This window comes from Bombus fervidus, chromosome 15 (genome assembly GCF_041682495.2).
Source record: "Bombus fervidus isolate BK054 chromosome 15, iyBomFerv1, whole genome shotgun sequence".
NCBI lineage: Eukaryota > Metazoa > Arthropoda > Insecta > Hymenoptera > Apidae > Bombus > Bombus fervidus.
Window position 1 is genome coordinate 6,584,853 of NC_091531.1, and position 19,068 is coordinate 6,603,920.

A 19,068-nucleotide genomic window follows, 5' to 3' on the forward strand; every position below is an offset into this window, starting at 1 on the left:
ATAAAACAACTGGATTACAAAAGAGCTAAGTATATATGGATTTCTATACCAATAGTAAGAATCAAAATGCTATTATTGGATCTATATCTGTTTCTATAAATGAATTCGTCGGTTCCTTTCTCACATAACTCTGTCTTTGGGCCAATTCTAGTTTTTGTACTTTTAATTTTAAAAGCGAAAATAATGTCATTTTGTTTATTAATATATTTCAATGCTTTTTACGTTTATGCTGTGCCTTAAGAACGTTAAGGTAGATAATTAAAAATCCTAGACTAATAAGAAGAAAGATTTATGATCGATGTAAAGACATCTCTTATAAATGATTTCTCGTTAATTTCGTTTTACTTTATTCTTTTTCCCAGAAGTCGTATGTAATAAATTTCATAAACATAATGGGGTGTCATTATTGAATAACGTAATACAGATACTCGACGAATGAGAAGCAATAATTGCCTCGATTTTTTCATTCGCAGTAAAGCCACCACGGTTTATCGTGTTTTAGTAATCGACGCTCTTTTTTCTACCCCAATAACCACTCGTATTTAAAGAGTGTCGTTTAACTAAAAGAAATTGTTTGAAGCGGTCAGAGGCCATTTCCTTGGCCGCGTGGAGGAAAGAGATATTTTCTCTGTGCTCTATATTTCGAGAGTACGTGTCGATATTGTTGATTGAGCTGAAGAGCCGAGAGTCGATACGGGGCAAACAGAGCGGCAAAGCAAGAGGAGAAGAGGGAGTTACTAAAGAGAGAGGAAACGGAATTCTTTTTACCATCCAATTCCAACTATTTTCGTACTTTCACGCGGATTCCCTTCCATTGTTTACACTCGTTCGAGCACTCGAGTCGAGAGAGATAGAAAACGCCGAGAAATTCTTGTTATCGAACTTTCGAAAATTCTTTTTATTCTTCGAGAGATGGGTTTATCGTAATTTTATTTTTCAATAAATTTTCGTCCATACTAATCGTCGTACACGACGTCTTGATCATTTCACACCAATCATCGACGGAACTTAATCTAACAAATTATCGCCATTTTATTTTTCAACAATTTTATTCTACGTTAATAGTTATATTGATGTACAGATTTCAATTCATATTAATCGTCGTAAATATATGACACCTCAAAAATATCACATGAATCATCAACGAACTTAACCTCAAAAATTATTACCATTTTATTTTTCAACCGATTTTATCCTACGTTAACAGTTATATTGATGTACAGGTTTTTATTCACATGAATCATCATACGTATATAACCTTAAAAATATCGCGTGAATCATTTGACAAACTGAAAGATTATCGTAATTTTATTTCTCTACGATTTTAGCTTACATTGATCGTTGTGTATGCCATTTTAATAATATTATACGAACCAACAATAAACCTAACGTATAAAATTTCCGATTGCTCGATTTATAGCGTTTGCAGTTGCAATTATGCCTGGCAATTTTCTAGGCGATAAAATCTCTCTTTACTCGTACCCGTGTGCTAATGACGCAAGTCTATAGAGAAATCGTGTAATCTCGCTCTTTTTCACTCATATAAGTTATACAGGTTCAATGGATGTAGAGTTGTGACCAGGGGTGGGCTTCCTTAATTAGAAACTGATTCGATGCGAAGACTAACTACTGCTATAGTAAGCGTAAAGGTGGTAAACTGCCCTTATTTTCAGGCGTTGTTTTACAATTAACTTCACGCTCTATCCCTATCAGGGGCGCATTCACGCGGGGTTACCAACCTTCGAATGAGAAACTCCACCATCTTCCAGCAGCGAATGACACACACGCACAACACGTGCTCGTGCGCACACACACACAGAGGATAATTGAGAAAAAGAGAGAGATTCTGGTATCATGCGATGCACTTTTTCGAGAATATGAATCTTTTTTCATACGAACAATATTGATACGATCAATGAAACGTTAACGGGAATCGATCCATCAATAATCCCGGGAAATCCAACAATAACTCCTCGCCCTCTAATTATAATGCCTCACGGGATCAGTTTTCACTGAATCGGATAAAATTGCTCTATTTCGACGCGAACTTACCGCACGGACGATCAGTGTATATTTAGTGTTTTCACGTGTTTGAACTGTACTGTTGCCCACCCTGAACAACATACACATACGCTCTGTCTTATTTCTGGATTCCCTTAAAGAATTCACCATACCTCCATCTTTCAAGGATTAGCCATGACCGCACGTGTCGGTTGCCAATTATATTTTTGCTAATATGTATTGAGTTTCCTATCTGTGTGTACTATTTCTGTCGTTTTGTATCTATGGACTTGGTTAGAGGATAAGTGTGTTACATGCACTGTAATACATACACTTATAGCGTCCTATATCCTGCAATATATATATATATATATATATATATATATATATATTAACTGTATTACATACACTTATTATCTAACCAAGTCCATAGATTCACAGCACACTAATATTATATGCAGATAGGAAACTCGATATTAGTTCTGGAATCCCAATAACCATTCGTACTGCAGATTTCTATGTATTTATGGGAAATTTAAAGCTGCAAAACTGTATAAAATGCACATAATACGCAAAATTACTTACTTGTTTAGGAAACATAATAATTTAGACTACATAACTGAAACTAATAAAATAAAGCTAAAATAGGATAAATTAATATTTCTAGTTTTTTTTTATTGAAGAAAGAAACAAAGAATCCGAGCAAATTTACTAGATACACTGACTCGCTGAAGTCAAACGAAACGACATAGATAGTTTGATGTGAGTTTAAGTCAGCGACAAGAAATGTACGAGGAAAGAGGAGAAAGAGATACGATCTTTCTCTCTATTCTCATTTCTCATCTAATCTTCTCACGTAATTTACCATAAGAGCTCATTACTCGATTTACGTCATGATTTCAGAGATAACGTTTCGCTAGATGGAAAAATGTAAATCTATTAAATCACTTGCGACAAAGATGATATTTTGATACTCGTGATTGCAAAATCTCGATTGTAAAAGTACGTTAATGACAGATAACGCAAATCGGTCAAAATCTAACGCGCCGATACGTATCGATATTGTTATCGAATCGATATGTATCTACCGATGCAAACATAACCTAAACTGGAGTTAACCTAAATAACATTATCATCCATATTATCTTCTCGGAGAAAAACTCTAGTACTGTAATTTCACTTTTATTAACGACTCACGTTACGTGTATTATTCTGAAATATTGTTTTCTGTTTTTATACCATAAACTATTTTAAAATTTCATTAGCATAGTAATTTAGATGTAACCCATGTACGAGCAACACGTAATTCTTATTGCAATATCAACAAATTTTTTGCCACAATTCTGAAACTATGGGCAATTAAAAACAACATTGCTCGAGTAAATGTTATTTAGCTTAATAAGAACTATCTGAATCACAAAAAATTAATGCAACAGTCGATTTAAAAAAATCTCTAGTGGCCCCTTTTTTCAGTCTACGTTTCGCCTCAAAAAATAAATTGGACACTAAAACAGTAGGCTATTTAATTACAGCAAAAACAAAGTTGATATCTTCGTTAGTTTCCAAGGAAACAGATTGTAGCGCTTTATCTGGACCACCCTGTATACTGTATAAAACACCCAAAGTATTTTCTACAACATTTAGTATACGAAATAATTTTCTACTTCAGTTCCATTTTTCAAAAATTGTATTCATAAAAGTATTAATTCGCATAAATATTCGCAGTCTGGTAATGAGAATCGACCATAATTGTCACCATGTATTCATTAAATAAATTTAGATAAAAAATGAATCTAATGGTCAGATTCAAGTTCTATAACGTAGAAATAGAGTGGGATGACCTTAGCCGGTGCGAAGAGTGACAATTAACCCGCGGAACAGGCGAGATTTACAGCGCAGAAAGATTTGCATGCATTTGTGCATTCGTATGCAATTACCCGTATGGAGCGCGCGCGCTGTCGAGTGCCATACAAACCATTCACTGTTTCATATCTCATTACTCGCGCTTTTCTGACTGATGAGCCATGTAGAATATAAAAAAACCAGAGAAAGACATCAGTCTACATTTCATTAAACTTTGCAGAATTCTCCACCATTTCGCAACTTTGTATTATTTTACAGAATTTTAACCGAATCAATGCAGCGACGAGGTTATTAAATATTATCGACATCGGTACAATCGATTTTCGATGGTTGCACCGACTCAACTATCGTTATTAACGAAATCCTGTTGGTCCTATCTTTTTGAATTTTCATTAATATATAGGACATTAATCTTAAATTCATCATTACTGTATCTTAAAGACGCGTTGTATAAATACATTGCACGTTATATAAAACATTTTGAACATGTTGGTCATATACATATATGTCACGATTGTGGTGGTCAAATTTGAAATCAATCTGACGATGCATATACATAGAAGTCACAAGACATTTATTGCAAACATATATTTAGTAAGAAATTAGCGTACAGCATGAACAATTTTAGCCCTCGACTGATATCGTTGAATCATATTTGATTGCTAACAATTTACAATATATTTAACTTTAATCTGTATCGTATATTTTACAGAATAAAATGTCTCTGTCACGTAAAATACAAAATATAAATTGATATAAAATTCTCTAAAATAAAATAATTTTATTCTAGATTACTCTGAATAACTGCTGACGCAGCGACTCCAATTAACGTTTAAATATATTCTATAATAAATAAATTGCACATATTTATGCAAATTCGTATTTTTATAAAGACAAACAGATGAACAGAATCTTAGCAGAAATTTGTTTTACCTACTGAATATTGTAACAGGTGTAGGACGTTTATATATATTCGCATAATATGCGTACTATGTGCATTTTTACATTTATAATTATCCCATAAATGCATAAAAATTCGCAGTCTATTAAAAATGCTGAATATTGGAGACTCATTAATACCATGGATTAAACTGTTTAAATACTTCCGCTTGTATCATTATATGTCTTGTAGCACTTATGTACATTTTTAAATTTATTTCAAACGTTACCAATATAACAGTAACAGACGAGTCTCACTCTTGCGCTAGTGAAAATTCAAAATGTTCCCTATAACACAAGAAATATATATTTATAAAGGCTCTGCAAGTATTCTACAAGTATTTCATTAAACTTTTGGAATTCCGGCTATTATATCAGAAAGCGTACTTACGAAGAAAGCCGAGCGCATATCTTCGACACTGACAACGAACTGCACAGACATACGCACACGTTCACACTGGACCGAATATTTATAAACCCAAGGCCGGTAGGACGAGACACACGAGGGTCAACGAGCAACTTCTATAGAGGATTGTCTTCCGCGAGAAGCACGGTTCGCGTCTATAATTCCGCCGGGTGAACGAATTCGCGAAACGCGACTATGAAAGAAAAAAAATTTACAGACGGCCAGTTGGTTGTGCGCGCCACTCAATGGCGACACTAGCACCACGCAATGGTGTGGTGGGGAGAAAGAGAAGTAGTGGTGGCAGTAACTAAAAGTAGAGAGGTGATGATGACCTTCTCGCAGCCAGCCGCCGATAATTAGCTTGACAGATTTTAAGATATTGGGGCCTAGACCGATGTAAACCGGCAGGATTGATAACGTGTCGAAGTAAAGTATCGTGTAAACGTTTCATGACGCTAATGTGCTTCACGCCGTCGTATAATGACGTCAATCGAGTAGACGAGGGGCGGCGCGGCGGCGGCAGGCGAAAGCAACAGGAACACACACACACACACACACACACACACACACACACACACACACACACACACACACACACACACACCGGCTATACATTGAGAGACAAAAGTATTAAATAATACAGTTAAAAAAATATTTCTTATCTTATTAAAAATTATTAAATATTATTAAACATAATCGAATATATGTCATTACATTCAGATACACTTACAGTAATAAATGTATAGGAACGAACTGTTAATTAATTTATTTGATTATTGAGATAGAAATATTTATACAGTAGAAGAGTAGAGACTAAATACGAGCTAGCTGAATTTATGAACATAAATACTTTTACTTTTATTTTAAATATATGATTTGGAAGAGACATTACTTTTGTTCGGTTTATTTTAACTCTATATCATAAAGCAAACACGTTTTAGACATATATACTGCCATCTTAAAAATCTTCAACAGATTCGCATTATTAGAGCAATAAGTTTTTAGCGAAATCCGAAGTTCCATATTTTTCAAATCTTTGAAAATATTTTATTGTACTTGCTAATTCATCTTTGTTCGTATACATTTATTACTGCAACTGTTTCTGTACAATATATAATTACACACATTTAAGTATATTTAATAACAGAGAAAATATTTTTCTTTTTATTTCCAGATTCAAATCGTACGAATATTTTTGTCTGCCATTTTGTGTGAACGTAGACACACGAGGTGAAAGAGGCGAGGGGTGTGAGACCGATTAAACATGTACAGAGCGTCTGACATAAGAGAATTTAGCTCGAATTTCGTACTTTCGTGGGAAATCGTCGCAGTGCTGCTGTCGGCGCGTTATAGGGAGAAAAAGTTAGGCGAACACCGCGTGACTTGAATGAATTTATTGATCTGATCTCCTCGGACCGACCTCTGTCACGTGACTCCCATTGCGATACGGAATAAATGACCGACATATTTTTTGGTAAACGTAGGGTGTTTCAGTAACCATAGTACGGTCGACAAAGAGGTGATTTTACGTGAAAAAAAAGTCGATAACGTAGAATGAAACTTTTCATACAACGACACGTTTCCGAAAGAATCGAGTTTCGAAGATTTGTCAAGTATACCGAGAATATCAGATAAACGAACTTCATTTTTAACGAGGTTTCCTATTTTACGATAGGGTTAGGTTGTACGAAGAATCGACTCCTTGCAATTCTTATCATCATTATCAGTTATTAGACAGTATAAGTAACCTGTAGTTATATAAGAAAATGAAAGGAATATCAAACATACGACCTTTACTTTTAGGTTAGAATTGGGTTCCTTTATTTTACAATAGAGCTAAGAAGATATAATGTAGAATTTGAATATCACGTCAGTGGACTGATCGTATGTAAAAAATTGAACGTTCAACATGATATATTACCGTGAGTTATATAGGGTAATGTAACTATGACAGTATAGTGATATATCTTATACGGAATGTTGGGCTTTCTGTTGCTAAAATGGCACGATCAGGTGATGACCCAATTATTTTGAGCAACGTAGCGCTTGAACTGGGGATCACAAAGGGAGAGCAACGTCCGAGATAGTGTTCAGAATTACGTCAATGTAGATGGAAATAAAGTAATAAAACGTTAGATAAAAGGAGTCGTACAAATCTTTTTATTATAGTACTGATTTTCACAAAAATGTCTACGTGGCGGAATTTCATTTACGATGAACGCTCGGCTATGTGAAAAATCTCTTTCTTTTTTTTTATCTCGTGTACACATTTTCAAATTTGACATCGCGCGATAAGGAGAATATACTACTCTCTTTCCTGTTGTCTCGAATCACGTTCGCCAACAGAATAAATAGTAAGAATTGATTGATCTAATCGATATGTTCTCGACAAGAGAGACATCATAGCATTTTTTAAAGACAAGCTTCGATAAATCTCTCATTAAAATTGTTGTATGCGAATGATCGTTAAACATTGTTCGATATAAATATAAAATAATACTAATTAGACGGCGGATTTTTATGGCACATTAAAGAGTGCAAAATTGCACAGAATGCGCATAATATGAAAAATTACATATATATATATATATAGAAGAGCAATGTGCATGTAAACCACCATGTATCCCAGAGAAGTAATATTATGTAAATAAAAGAAAATCTGCGGCACAATATCAATATAGTATAAAATAATATAAAATTTATGAAATATGTATAAAATAATGGATTTGTTTTAAAATCTAGCGATCAACTACAATAAGTCTGTTACTGGCCAGTGTTTGCGAATTGGCAAGAGAAAAAAGAATTGAAAAAGCAGATCCCTTGCTATACGACAGCAGTAAAATGACAATTCGTGGAATCCACCGTTAAATGGCAGCAATTTCAACTTGGTCCCTCCCACTAAATCGGGATCTGCCTTCGGTAAAACGATACAGAGAATCCTACGCGAGATATACCAAAATTTACGAACCTTCAGCGATTTGATTCGATACTGGCGCCTCACGGAGAAAATGAAAAACACAACAGCACACAGTGCCCCGGTACATACATATACACGTGTACGGAGATCGTGATTCACTACGGAACAACAATAACACGACAGATTCTTTGTAACGAGCGTCATAATTGGAAAGAGATCTTCATGCAACATGAACACAGCGACATTGTGATGTTACATTACTAATCAGTATTCGTCACGCTAAACGCAACGCCTTCGTGGAAACGGTGAACGAAGGCATGCTCGTGACCGAGCATTATATATAGACTCCGCACGACCGCTATTATGCCTTCACTATTCCTCCATTGCGTTTATTTACGTGGATGTTTTACACATACACAGCTGTGAAGTAATAGGTTATGCACTAGTCGAACCTGTGAAAAAAAATTAGTAGACGAAATTCCTCGCGAGATTCGGATAAAAATGTGTAGGGTAACCCTTTTTTTTGTTTACAGAATGTTTCTTTTATCGAGAGAATAAACATCGAAACTAACCTCGTATACTTTCTTTTATTCTTCACTTCTGACTCTCTTCTTTTATATATGCAATATTGCTTTCTTCTTTTTACGTATAATTTTAATAAATTAATTTAATTTTGCACATAATCGAAAGTAAGCATTCGTGTACACAGAGTCTCATGAAAGTACACGGACTCCGATATAATCTTACCGATATAATCTTTAAACTTTACCAATACAATCATTACAGTCATGTTTCATTGTAGCGATAATAAAATTTCGAAGTGTATTATGTAACACGTACGTGCAGTATGTACATAACAGTATCCTATTAGTGATTAAATATACCAGGTAAATAAAATAAATGAGTAACCAGTATGCTTATCAATAACTAAACATATTAGAAAAGAAAGGAAAGAGAATTTACTTTACGTAAATAGATTAAAGTAAACTAGTATTCTTAGCAGCTAGTAGTTCAAGTAACTAAATAAATTGAGAAGGAAAGGAGGGTTGAAATTTATTCTTTATTTAAATTGACTAAACTAAAATGGTAACTAATATCATTAAGTTAGTAATTCCAGTAATTAAATACATGAATTGAAAAAGAAAGGAAGATTAAAATTTCTCCCTCGCTTTCTCATTAATCATAATTCAACGACCGACTGACTAATTGTTTCGATCTCATTAATGTACATTATTAATGGAAAATCCGTTGGTCGACGAGATGGTTGCTACTCCCACCACGCGTCATTTAAGTGCACAGCAAATATTGACTCGCGCTGTGGAGATAAGGGAGGAACATATTTGGAGAACGTTGAAAGGAGCTGGAGCTAAAGAGAGAGATGGATATATGTCGGTAGAAGGGACATGCGCTTTAAAGGAATACCAACGAACAATCGACATTTACGATTTTCAATGTACATACACCATGTACAGTGTTAGCATGAGTCGCGCGCCACTGAATGCGTAACCGAAAAGAATTCCTATCGCAGAATCTAACAGGCTTGGCTAGGCACTATCGTCATTGTTTTTACACGTAGGCGTAGAGAGATGCATATTCAATGTTTGAAACAACCGTTCTATATCGGGTTACAAGTTGGTTAAATATCGCGTTAAGACGTTAGTAATTTTCCACTAATTTTTATCTCTTTTTAGAAATATTCAGTGATCAGAATCTAAAAATAGTATATACGTATATACATTTGAGTTAAACAAGCTTCATAAATCTAAAGTAATTCTAACCTACCTTAACCTGATCTAAGCTAAAGATTTAATTTTGAATTAAAGGAGTTTGGTAAATCTAAACCAAATTAGTCTTAACTTAATCTAACCAAATCTGAGCTAAAGATCGGTAGCACTGGACGAGTAGAGGGAAAAAGACTAAACTAAAATTGAAAAGGATCTATTCGCAAATGTAAACCAGGCCTATTCTAACAGAAATGGAATATAACACCATAACCTAACATCGCTTATCTACAAACTCGATGCTGTGATTTATCACTTAGTAAATTTGTCCAATGCGCGTGTAAATAGAAGTGTCTTACGAACCAGGAGTTCAAAATTGAAACTAGTATCTTTGAATTATATTCCTACTATCAGAAAATACATATAGAGTATCTACGAAAACATTTTTTGTAACATTCAACAGAATGGATTCAAATTTGAAAGATGTGTTCTTGCATATTATTTACAAAAATGAAGCAAGGATTGGTTATTTTGCTGGTCCGAGGGTATCCCGAGCGGCAATAAACACGTTAGTCCGTTAGTGCAACACAACTACCGAACGAGTTCGCTCGCGTGTATTCAGGCATTTTAATCAAATTATTCCGCTCTGATGTTCCCTCGATCCTATTTCAAAGAAACGATCGGAAGTCCGGTATCTATGGCAGGAAAGTTTATCGCTTCGCATCCCTTCGCTCCGCTGTAGTTCTACGAACGATATCCAGGACCAGCCGACGATCCCGCCCTCTCCCTTAACCTTTCTCGGCTGCTCGCCTAATCTACACGTCGTACGATGCAATTTCGATTTGCAGAGATATCTAACAGTTGTTCAAAGGGGATAACTGGAAGCCTGGAATCTGTGACACAGAACTGTGCGTCACCTATGCCCGTGCAGGTTCGGACACGCAACATAGGAGGAAACCGAAGTTCCACGATTTCGTACGAAATCTCACGAAAATCCTACCATCGAGGATAGCTGATAGCGTTACGCGTTTAAGAGAACGTCCTGCTCCTGTTGGATCTTTAGACACATGTATTTAAACCAGAAAAAATGGAATACGTTATATTAATTAAATTATATAGGGTGGCTAAAATAAAATATAAAATAATAAAAGGAAGTTCATAAAATAACAAAAAATATCACAATTTTATAAAATGAATTTATATTTGATAAGAGTAATGAATAAATATAGCGTATAGCACAGAATAGATGATTGTGATCAACGTGATGACAAATTTCTAATACAAAAGCTACTAAAATTCACAATGTATCGATTCTAAGCTTTCTTTTATTTGTCATCATTAAATAATATTTAAGTGTAATTCCTAAGCAATAGTAATAATTAATAATAACGTAACAAATAAGTAATAATATGTATACATTAGAATAAGTCGGATTTTGCATAGTTCTATTCTCGCCGCATAAGATGTAATCAAATGTTGAAATTATTACTCTTTTTATGAAAACATATTATTGGAAATATTCTGACAAAATGCTGAAAGGCAATGCAAAGTATTCAAAAATTTCTTTAGATTAGGCGGGATGTTTATTTTTATCCAGTCGCCCTAACGTTTGAATCGTCGCCCACACTCATCCACACCCAAAATCGGTCCTGCTTATGATGGTGGGCAGAAAAACGTCCTCCACGCGGTAAATTGTTGCGAAATGAACAATTCATGGCCCGATACGCGCCTCGTAGTTATTTAATTATTGGGAAAACAAACGTTCCTTGACATCACTCGAGCGTAAATAAAATTCCGATACCTGTTCAAATATCCCCTCTTTAGATCAGAATATTTCTCGACGATTCGAAAAAATCGTTCCAAAATATCCACTTCGAAATTTCGAATCTCAAATTAACCATTGAGATTTCACAAATGTTTAATATTCTCAGATTATCTTCATTTTTTTATACGTTCAAATATTTGTTCGTTTGAACCTCGAATGAATCCCAAATTCTTAACCTAAAATATTTCTCGAGTACTAAATTCGTTAACACTTTATATTTAATATAATGAATTCAATTTCTTAAGATTTTTTATTTATAAATACATATTTTTATTTAGAATTATCAATACATACTTGAATATCTGCTTTTCTGATTCTGCGAGGAACCATTCCTAACCTAAAAATTTTCTGAACGCGACATTCGACAACAGTTTATAATCATATAATAAGTTTTTTATATAGTTGACCTATGACTATGTCCGGAATTATCAAGGAAATTAACTGTAGTTTATCGACTATCGTTCGAATTTTCAGCGAACTTTCTACTAGTTAATATTGACCCGTAGCGACAGCCAATAGTGATTCATTTGTAGGACAAAGTGACACAATGTAAATGCAAATAAAGTGAATATCTACCTGTCATGTGCAAAAACACGAACCTGGAAACATCGACCAACCAGGATATCTCGTATTCCTGAATCGTGACGCACACAGTGTTATTACGTCACGAATCTTGGGATCGATACGTAGCTCGTATTATCATCTACGACAAAAAGCCGGACTTTCAGGTTTGGCTGAATTCAACCATAGTCCATTTCGGTTTTCATGACAAGAAATCTAACGAGATAGTCATGGACACATTTATTACGGAATTATCTTCTGAATTTCGTTTCGTGTAATTTTCCTAACAATATTTTCTATTAAAACATTGTTCCTTATATTTTGTTATTTCTCTGTAAAAGTATCTCGATTTAACAATTTTTTGTAGGATAATACAATGATGATAACATATACAAATTTCTAATGACATGCACTTTATATCAAGGCTATTTTTATTTAAGTGTACTTCTTAACCTATAAATAATGAAACAGGTCTTAGTGGATTCAGTATAGTATAAACTAATTGTATAGTAGGATTTTATAACATATAGATTAGTATTAATATACTATAGTCACTCATTTCAGAAGGACATTTTTATTTAGACGCTTTAGAGTAATAAAACAGCTCTTAATTGAGTTAGCATAGTATACTTTGCAGCTGAATCCTGTAACATTTTATTTTAACGTATATATCCATTTCATAGGATGACAACTTTTGTTAATGACCGTATGTGAAATATGCGTACACCGTTGTGATAGAATTGTGAATAATAAGAATACTTCAGTGAATAGGAATTATCCCCAGGACTTTCAATACACCACTAAGGAAACGTTCTCTTCATTGAGGAAAAGAATCATTTCCCAACCCAATCATTTCAATATCGATCATTTCGTAACCTAACAAAATGAACGTTCTCTCTTTGTTCAAATATTAGAAGGTAATGCTCGATGCGAGGCATATGGGAATAATAACAGTAGAAGCACGTCTGACGGCGACAATTAATTGTTAATTGTCCTGTATCCACGTTTGTTGTAACCCAGTTAAGCAATCCAGGGTTAACAAGAATCTCCTGCGTCACCACGCTAATGGATAATATTAATTCAATATCGTACTCGATGGAACACATCCTATTGAAGCCATCCATATAGCCCATCCATCCACCTTCTCTCTATCTCTTTCCTTCTCTTGTCCGCCATATTCTGTGTATAAATACTCAGAGGCGTCAAGTGTACCGGACATCGCGCAGCGAAAGTGTTACAACGAACGTAACAATCGTGACACCATTATGCACGATTTAATGCGCCGGTTAAGATTAGAACCAGAAAGCTAAATAAACCGTTAAACTGCCAATAAGGTTAATTCACATCAGACGTCAATGAACAGGAAATTAAAAGCGTCCGACACGCGGGCCCTCTATTCAATCACCCGGCGACAATTCTTTGTCCTTTTTCAGATCATGCAGAAATACGCATCGATCTAAGGATAAAGAAGGATTGCCACGGTCCAGGAATCTCTCTTTTGATCACGTGAGATGTCACTGCGGCTCGACGGACAGGTCCTGGATCAGTTATGCTTCGTAACTATGCTAGGGATATGCTAGACTATTCTGATACGTCGGAACCATGACAGAGGCCACGACTGGTATAATCCAAATGAAAAAAATATTGTATAAGAACTCGTGTCTTATTTTAATTTTTTATTCCTGATTGATATCATTGGGTCACGAGAGAGCGTAATAATTTAGGGCCAAATTACTTTGTTTGGGAACTTTAAATTAATTTTATTGCTAGCATAAAGAACGTAAAATACAAAATAAAATTAAATAATAATTTACATTAAGATATATAGGCTATAGAATTGCGACATTATGCTTCTAAAGTAATTATCAGCAACTTTGAAGTTAAAAAAGTAATTTAAAAGGCAAGGTTACTTTAAAAATATACACTGGAACATCAATCGCTTTTTTAAGAGTAACCGATAGATAATACTGATATCGATATAGAATTGCAGAGATTCGATAAGAGGGGATTTCTTGGAAAAGAGCGCTCTCCAACGAGAAATCGAGCCGATATGACGTAAATTGGTGCTGTTATTCGAGGTATCGTGATCTAACAAAATTTCTGATAACCTATACGTTATCTAAATACACAATAAAAGAATTTCCTATCGTAATTAATTGTTTCCAGAAGTTAACGTCATATATTATATTAAGAAGGTAAAGTTTAGCAAGAATTTGCTGGAAGCAGGAATTCATTTGCAAGAAAGGATTTTCGGGAGTCTAGAGAATATCAGAAATTCCCTGGTAATATTTATTGCGTCTGCTCTGATTACAATATTCCTGTAGGACATAATTTATTGTCATCTTGTAAGTTTAGTACAATATTCACTAGAAACTGATATGCAATTTGCAGTGTATTAAACAAACGAAAAAAATTCTTTTCTCTTTTTCCCCTAGTTATTTTTTTAGTCACAGTTCTCCGGCTAAATTAACTGAACTTGAGAGACATTCTTTGGGAATCGATCTACAGACGAACAATACAGAAGTTCCGTGAATCTTCATGTGCCACGATGTTACACTTCATTTTCTAAGCGAGTGTAGAAGCATGCGCGACTGTAGCCAACCTATATGACACTAACATATCACTACACGAATGCAATAAATAATTTGACACGCCTTGGACCTGCAATTACTCCGGACTATCGGATATTGTATCCTAAAATACCCCGTTTGTAATGAATATTGAATTAGCATGGATTTCTTTTTTCGACGAGTCTCTACACAGCTGTGTATCGAAAAATCGGTCACAACTGCGACGACTTAACCTCACCCGTACACTAACTTCTATCCTTTCTTTATCAACTTTCTATATTCTTGTGAAAATATTACAAAATTGCTTTGAGATTCCTATTTTTGGACACATATTTTCGTAATAGAAAATTCTAACAAATATTTAAGTTTCCAATTCTTATTTATATGATTTCATAATGTTTTGTAATAAATGAATGATATTAAATAAAAATTTTGCGTTCATTCATGTTGTATATTTTGGCTTGAGATATTTTTCAAAAAAATATAAAAATAGGTGTCTAGATACCTGATTCTCTGATTTTAAGTACGATGGTTCGACTTTTAAATTAGTAACCTAAAATTTCTAATCAACTAAAAATATCTGAGATTCCAAATTAATAAATTGCAATAAAACAAATGTACATACAATATATAACCTCTATTTGTCATTGTGATATAGAATCTTAAGTTAACCTACGTCACAACTCAACTCTCTAAGGTTAATGGACAATTCCAAAATGGCGTAAAAGTGCGAAATTTTAGGACAGGAATACACTCTTGTCGGAACAAAAAAAGTTGTTGAATACCACTTGTGCTCTCTGTCGAGAGCAGATAAACGTTATACGCTACTGGATTATGCGGTATTGATCGGTATCGAAGCCCTTAGTAATAATAAGCGGCGTCCTTGATTTCGCTTTGTTAGACTTCCATAGAATAGGTTATGTACGAATCCGGATGCGATAGTGGAGCCACAGAAACGTGGAAGACAAGATGGTTCTTGTCCTCCTTATGTTCGTATCACTGATATGTAAGTCTTTAATAATTTATATCTTTAAAATTATCCAATGTTTGCATCTACACTACCGTGCGTAAGTATTCGGGCATTTTCGAATAATTGGTGATATATAAAATATACCTCAAATAAAGCTCCTCAATCTAATTTTCGTCTTTAGTTTCATCTCAGACACCAACATATACAGAGCGTACATATTAATTAAGATGATTGATATTAATTAGTATAAATAAAAAAGCAATAACTGGAGGTGAATTAAAATGGTTTCTATGAAATCACTTAGATAAGTAATTTAGTGTATTCGTTCGATGTTGAGATCTTAGAATAACTGAAATATGTTTCCAACCACATTCTAAAAGTTATATAGATTTTATAAAGTGTCAGCTGTTTATTAGAGATGAATATGGAACTTGATTGATACAGGTACATTCTTCGTTTCACCTTCAATTTAGCAGAACACTTGATCCCACTTACGATAAGAAATAAAAAATTAACAATAGAAAAACATTTTTCTATCGTAATGTTGGAAATGTAATAAAAATCTCAGTTGGATTGTACAAAGTATCCACATACTTATGCACGATAATATATGTAATACCAAAACATATAATCCATATCTTTCATGCCATTTTCACTTAAAATTACTAGGACTATACAATAAACTCTATTAAAGTAGGTGCAATTAGGCGTGTTCGATAAAACGTTAAAACGATAGCTTTTTGTTTGAAAGGAGTCGATGCTCCGTCGGTAAACAGGGTGAACTTTTCGTCATCCTCTCTTTAAGTGATCCATAGAACAAAGGAACTCGAGAAACGCTGGGTTTACGTTACTCACAGCACCGTGTGAAAAGATAGATAGATAAATAGATAGATAGAGAGAAAGAGAGAGAGAGAGACAAACAACAAGCTCTAAAGTGCAATTTCCAATACATCTCGAGGCCTCTTCGGGCTGCACTAGTGTCCTTAACGCGTGCACATAGTTGATAGGGATCGATAGCTGAAATTATTTTTGCGCTGTCTTTCACGACCCATTTTTCAACGACATTGTGTGTTCTAGTCGGTTATTCCACGAATCTGTGCCTCATGCAATCCCATGATTTTTAATCAAGCCTTGCGACTACGTCGTTACATTTTCATATAGGGGGTAAGCCTTCTATAACCAGAAATGTTTTTACGAGTTTAAAAAAATATATGTAAAGTGAAACCAACAAATATCGACCTCCAAATATATATGATCAATGAGTTTACAATTTTCGGAGATTTTATTACGAAAAAAATAAAGCCTTAAAATAATAAAATAACCTTGGAGTCACAATGGGGTACGAATGTAGCTAAAGATGAAATTAGATGGAAGGAAAATTGATATATCAGTATATAACTTCAAAGCTACGTTACGTTATAGAGAGTCAAGTAAAATGATATCCGTCTCGTATTTTTTCGGATACATTAGATGGATACATCAGACATAGAAATGGCAATTTCATGAGAAACTAATGTGAAAGGTTAAACAGAATTTGAAACATTTGAACGTTAGAGGGCATTGTCAAAGAGGTTAGGAAGATTTTAAAAAGTGATTCTAAAAAATTTGAAAAACTAGAACACCGTGGTTTAAATTAAATACTTAAAGTGTAAGTACTTATACATGAGAAAACCCTAGTTACCTAGCTTTGATTTTAACAAATTCCTTTTATAAATTTGTAACGTATAGATCTCCATCCATATAATAATAACATATGTATACTTTAGAAACTGATTAATTTTACTTTTAACTGCGAAATATATTACGTATAACTTAGTTACAGGTTACAATTTGTCCGTATGTTATTTTACAGAAAAATTGACTGGATTGAATTTGAGGTTATATCGAGAAAGGAGATAAAATTGAACGATAAGGGAAACTGATAGAATTCTTCTCCCATCTTGGCGTAATCGTTTCAACGAACTGAGGAAACCTTGAAAACATCTGAGTCAGGTAATTACACGGCTTCTTCCGAGTATATTAGAAATTCTGCCCGTCGGCCGATTATAATCACTAACATTTCGCTTATTGATCATTCATTGACATCGCGTTTAAAATACCCTTGCCAATAAGCAAATGAGGGAACGAAGGTCGGCTATATATACGGTGCCCCGTAAAACTGGGTCGCACTATATCACTGAAACAATTATGTCACCGATCCCTACATTTACCTAATGGACTCCCAATCTTGTTTTCAATAAAATTATATCCACTTTATATCTAATAATTTAGATACAGTATACAGAAGGTTAATAACTTTTATAAACTAAAATTACCTGAAATTATTACGTAAAATTATATTCATGTAATTCTACCTCATAACTGAAATCGTGAATTCGAAAAGGTACTTCTTTGCAAAAACAATGTGGTTATCTAATAATGTTAAAAATGTGAATATAATGAAGATGTATGTATGTTCATACGAAAAACTAACAAGATTAATAACGAATAAAGGAACTTAAAGAAGATAAACAAAAAAAGACTGACTTTGTTAAAATACTGATAAGTGGATTCAATTTAAAATTAAGTATTTTCGTTATTTGTTCAGAAGGAGGCCCTAGTAACTATCATATTAAGGTTAGGGACAGCAAGATTTTTTCCAAATGTTTATGGATGGATTTGTGCTCTGCTGGAATTTATGGCTTCAACGAATGATATAGCAGCTTTGGAATTATATATTTTCGTTATTTATTTAGAAAAATCCCAGTGGCAGTCCTATTGAGGTTAGGGACAGCGTGAAATATGAGTAACACATCTAGATGGCAGAATGTAATATACAGTATAGTGTAACATCTACTGGTCTGAAACATATATGGGAAGGGTGGAAGTTTCAGTAGTACGAACCTAGCTATTGCGTGGCAGTAGTTCGTCAAGCGCCTTCGCGCGATTTGAGCGACCACTATGGCGCGTTTCACAAGCTACTCACGTGCAAGCTCGATTAACTTTTCATCTAGGATACACAGTCAACCTACGGACGAACCTAACTGTATATCGGACATTCCTGATCGAATAGTACTAGTTCACATGTAATTACGAAAGTATTCGAATAATGTAGCAACTCGGAAACCTTTTACGAATATACTATATGTGTTATGGACTATGTAGGAAACATTTTGAAATTTCATTAGCACTGCGATGAGGCACGATTATAATTATGTCGGGCAGATCTGAAACCAATCTGAAAATGTACATACGCGTCGTATGAAAAGTTTTTTAAAATGAAATGTACATATTATAACGTTCGTGTGTAATATGT

The 19,068-nt window shown here is 34.2% G+C and overlaps 1 protein-coding gene across 20 annotated transcripts in view; it reads right to left on the reverse strand.

Annotated features, from left to right (window-relative positions):
• Nucleotides 1–19,068, reverse strand: part of Pmca (plasma membrane calcium-transporting ATPase 3) — a 94,020-nt gene that overhangs the window by 57,699 nt on the left and 17,253 nt on the right. For 6 of the 20 annotated variants that reach the window (XM_072017868.1, XM_072017869.1, XM_072017866.1 and 3 more), the window contains exons 1-2: nucleotides 5,195–5,424; nucleotides 5,034–5,091 (exon numbers count right to left, since the gene is read on the reverse strand). The exons of 3 other annotated variants lie outside the window; for them this stretch is intronic. The gene's annotated coding sequence lies outside the window, so the exon portion shown is untranslated. Of the gene's footprint in view, nucleotides 1–5,033; nucleotides 5,092–5,194; nucleotides 5,427–19,068 lie in introns of those variants that run through there. 11 more of the 20 variants (XM_072017872.1, XM_072017854.1, XM_072017855.1 and 8 more) reach the window with 3 other exon arrangements.